A 4,862-nucleotide genomic window follows, 5' to 3' on the forward strand; every position below is an offset into this window, starting at 1 on the left:
GTACTTTATTTAAAAACAAGCTGTAATAAAACTAAGTGTATGAGTGAGATTGTAATTTAGATAAGCCTATTTTGTTTTCAGTGTTATTTAAGATTCAAAAAAACATTTGGGGCTTTGTTTTCTGTAAAGAGTTAAATCATTTTTGGAGGTGGTGATCGAAGCGTATCAGGGTTTGTGCAGGCAACTTTCAGAATATATTACTTACTCAGAGGCCCAGGACCATTAGTGCGGCAGTTGAAGCTTGTGGCCTCTGTGCACAATGGGGTCTCGGGTCGGCCGGGTGGTAGAGAGTGCGTACAGGGCTTTCAGTGGGGAAAAAACTGGTGGTGCTCTAAAAAGGGCGTGGCACATTTCATTAAGGGGTGTGGCCTATCCGAGTAGGGGCGTGGTCTAAATCAAGATAACTAGCATTGTGTGCTTAAGAAAATCATGAAGTCGCATCCAGCAAAGGATAATAAAATAGGCAAAAAAGTATATTTATTAAGTATAAGCCATAAAATACTAAACACTTTAAAAAACATGTAAAAATGATTTACATTACTTAGAAATCTTTTGCAGGGTTTCCCAAAACCCTTGAACATATTCACTGTGTCTATTTTGCTGGGGTTTCTCACAACAATGTTCTTCAGCAGACCTTCTACTTTTTGCCAGCCAACTCTTAACATACAGCTGTGCGTCAAATGTTTCAAAAGGAGGACCATTGAGTTTTACACATAAGCATGAAGAAATGGTCTCTACAAGAAGAGAGGCCCTTGTTGGACTAGCAATTAAGTTCATTGTGCTGAAACCTCTCTTTCAATCCGCATTACTTGCTGGCAGGGTTTCCATGCAAACTACTAATTTTTTTAATGCTCAGGGGTTTTCACCGAAATCTTTGAAACGTCTAAAAGCTTGGATAGTATCTCTTGCTGGCAGCTGAAACTCTGGACACAGTTTCTGGATCTCTGTTTCACCATAAAGAATGGATTCATCAGCAGAAGGCAAGTTGCCTGCATCTAGCACACTGAAGCTGGCTATAAGTTCTTTCTCAGAATCCGGGGCACATCGTTTATTGGTATTTACAGACAGACTTTGGTCAAACTGATTTGGATTAAGAGCAACAGAGTTACTTCTACCATGGAAAAGAGGAACATTCTTGAATTTGCCCTCGTCAACTGCTCTCTGAGCCGCTGAAGCAAACTCCCCTGGTGAGTCCTTCATTGCTCCAAATATACAAACTTGGCTAACCAAAAGTCTGTGGGCATTAACAATTGTAATGTGCGTCCCTCCTCTGTAAGGAGAGTGATAAGTCTTTGAGCTCTTGAAGTGCATCACACATTACCCCCAAATCTCTGATAAAAGAATAGGATGTAAGCTTCTTCAAGAGACCTTCATACTTACTCCGATCTCTTATGGGTCTGGATGGGTCTTTAGAAGCATTCACAAAATTTTTGCACAAGGCAGGGAAGCAGTTCCAAACAGCTTTCTCAGATCTGTAACTGGATGCTTCCCATCTAGTATCAAGCATTTTCCCTATCCTGCGCCCCCCTCTCAGATTGTCTGGCCTGCCACCCGACCTGCTGCCGATCTGGGGCCACTGCCATTACCGGAATGCCCTGTCTGTGGTCCTGCAACACGGGCCGGATCTCCGGATCACTTACCCCTCCCCCCGCTGAAGGGCACCAGTGTTCTGAATGTGCTGTGCAAGGCTGCATTGCTCCCGGGGTCCACACTGCTTGCCCCCCTGCCGTCCCACCACCGATATCCACACATCTTCCTGGGCGGTTGAATCCGTCACCACCTCTCCACGATGATGCCCACCTGCGGCTGGCCTCCAGCTTCATCTCCCACCTGGGCTCCCACCTTCTCTCCTGGACTTCTTGACTTTTTATTTTGTCCTGGCCGACACTTTGCTGCTGATTTCAAACAGTTCTCTCTGGACTCTGGCCCTCCTTCCATTCCCTCGTCCTTTAACCCTTTTCCCCGTGGATGATCCTCAAATGTTTCTTCCCTTTTCTGCTTTCCCCTCTCTCCATACCCTTGTATCTCTCCCACCCTCCCTTTGTGCTGTGACCGCATACACACACATGGAACTCTGCCTTTTGGCATATTGAAATAACTCTAATCACTTGTATTTGCAGTAGACCTTGTACCATCTACCATTCCTATGCAACTCTTAGAGTATTTCCAGTTATATCCCCTCCCTATGTATATAGAGGTAACTCTAATCACTAGTATATGCAGTAGACCTTTGTACTCTCTACCATTCCTATGTGACCCTTAGAGTATATCCAGTCTTATCCCTTCCTATGTATATAGAGATAACTCTAACGACTAGTCACCTATGTGACTGTTAGAGTATATCCATGTGTATCCCTTCCCTATGTATATAGAGATAACTCTAACGACTAGTCTCCTATGTGACTTTTAGAGTATATCCATGTGTATCCCTCCCTATGTATATAGAGATAACTCTAATCACTAGAATATGCAGTAGTCCGCTATGCTCTCTGCCATTCCTATGTGACTCTTAGAGTATATCCAGTCTCAACCCCTTCCCTATGTATATAGAGATAACTCTAATCACTAGTATATGCAGTAGTCCGCTGTGGTCTCTACCATTTCTATGTGACTCTTAGAGTATATCCATGTGTATCCCCTCCCTATGTCGATAGAGATATTACTAGTATATGCCTAGAGTATATCCATTTGCATCTCCTCCTTGAGTGACTTTATCTCTTGTACATTTGCAATTTTTTCTGTTTGTACCTTCTTTGTAACACATGTACTCCTAAATACGTATGTTTTCAACTGGTTCTTATGTAAAGCAAAAATTTGCAATTTTTTCATGTAACCGTTAGTCCTTATGTTTTCAACTGGTTCTTATGTAAAGCGTTCTGACACCTTCGGGTAAAGTTCGCGCTATATAAAATTGCACAAATAAAAATAAAATGAAATAAATAAATATCTTCTGAAGCTATACACATAGCTCGCTGGCGGCCAGATTTAGTTCTCTCTAGTTTTTGGTAACATGTTGTATGTGGCATACAATGAGTCCATGAAAATCTTGAAGTGATTGACCCTGGCAAACTTATCTACTGTATCTGCCACAGAAAGTTCTAATCTGTGAGCCAAACAGTGCCATGTCAGTACAAGATTTGGAAATTCTGAATTCAGCAATGCTACTACTCCTCCTTTTTTACCAAACATTACTGCTGCTCCATCTGAACATACTGCAATCAAGATATCATGTAGCAGTCTTTTTGTGAGTCCAACTTTTTCGAAGTAGCTTACGAGAGCTGTCTTTACGCCAAGTGCATTTGTTTCTGCCAGCTTCAGCAGGCCGAAATAGATGGTCACTGGTGTACTTTCATTTCCAAAAATGCCACGGAGGTAGATGATTAAGGTAGAAGCATTGCTAATATAAGTGCTTTCATCAATTAATACTGTGATCTTTGGTTTGTGTTGTCTGATATAACAGACCAATGTTTGTTGCATTTCCAGTGCGATGTGTTTTATTATTTCAGTTGCAGTCACATTGCTGTGCAAAACACAGTCCATTGCACTGCCATTCTTTGCCTGAAGGCGAATTAGATCAGGGTGGTCAGTGAAAGGGCGATCTTTTTTTGCCAAGTAGTAGGCAGTGTCAAATACCCTGCAGGTGCTCGCCATATGTTTTGCATTGCATTTGTGTACTGTCACCACCAATGTATGTTCCTGCTGAGCTGTAAGAATGTCTCAGCTGCCAAGTGACCAGCGCTCACCTTCTGCTTCTTAATCTTCTTCCTGAACTGTTTCTGCCTGGAAGCTTTTCTGTCACCGGAAGGACCAACGTCGCCATCTGCCCACTCTTTACTTATGCGCATGCCCTGGGTGTTATTGTGCACTGAAAGACGTGTTGATTGAGCCTGTTTGCAGGAAGAACATCCGATATTGCCTGACTTAAGATACAACCATTTATATTCCTCTTGAAAGTAATACCACTGTTTAGTGTTCCAGCAGTCAGGGATTTTGACGGTTTCATTCTCTGGCACACGTTGAAGTCTTTGTAAAGGTGGACTGTCCTTGGCAGACTCTTGCTGAGTTTTACTAGCCTCATCACTAGTTGGTTGCACTGGACAAGACTCCCCTGTAACACGCTGGTGCTTCAGTGATGGTAGGAAGTCAATCATTGAAGACTGTATAGACTTGTGCTTCAGAGCAGAAGCAGATAAGCCACTAGTAGCCAAGGTAAAATTTAGAACTTCCTTCTTTAAGGCTGGACTGGTATATCTGAAAAAAAAAGAAAATCTTCCTCTGCTGATTTCCCCTGCTGATTTTGGTTTCCAGGTGATAAGGCCTTGCGTCATGCAACAAGAATATTAAGCCTCTTATCTACAACAAAAATTGAATAGTTTACTCCAGTGATCAACAATGTTTAATTGAAGTGCCATTTGGCAGGCAGATGTTACTCTTCATTTTGTGCTGTTCCTGAAAGGATCTCTCATTGTGCAGTGGAACAAGAATAGACTTCTACTTCGCTTCATAGAATATTAGCAAAAAATAAATATGGATAAATACAGACAAAAAATGTATTTGAAGAGTGGCTTTTACACCACATATTGTTGTTAAGAGAAAATGCCAATTCAAGACTGGAGCAAACTTAACCATCACCAGAGAGAAATTCCACAGTAATCAGTGCAAATGTGCCCAAAATTTGTTGAGCTGGCTTTAAGTGAGCACTTCCTTCCCATTTTTCTTTAATTATTCTCTTATTCTCTTATTACACACTTAAGGGAAACTGTCTAATTTCACGTAAGTGTTATTTGGTATCCCAATAGGAACTAAGCAATTTCGTTGAGACTGCATAGTTAACAAAGACACTTGATGCTGACTAATGGTTT

At 41.7% G+C, this 4,862-nt stretch overlaps 1 pseudogene; it reads right to left on the reverse strand.

Moving 5' to 3' along the window:
* Window positions 1-2,985: 2,985 nt before the first annotated feature.
* Window positions 2,986-4,328, reverse strand: LOC147732597 (E3 SUMO-protein ligase KIAA1586-like; annotated as a pseudogene).
* Between the last annotated feature and the right edge of the window lie 534 nt (window positions 4,329-4,862).

This window comes from Lissotriton vulgaris, chromosome 2_1 (assembly GCF_964263255.1).
Source record: "Lissotriton vulgaris chromosome 2_1, aLisVul1.2, whole genome shotgun sequence".
Lineage (NCBI taxonomy): Eukaryota > Metazoa > Chordata > Amphibia > Caudata > Salamandridae > Lissotriton > Lissotriton vulgaris.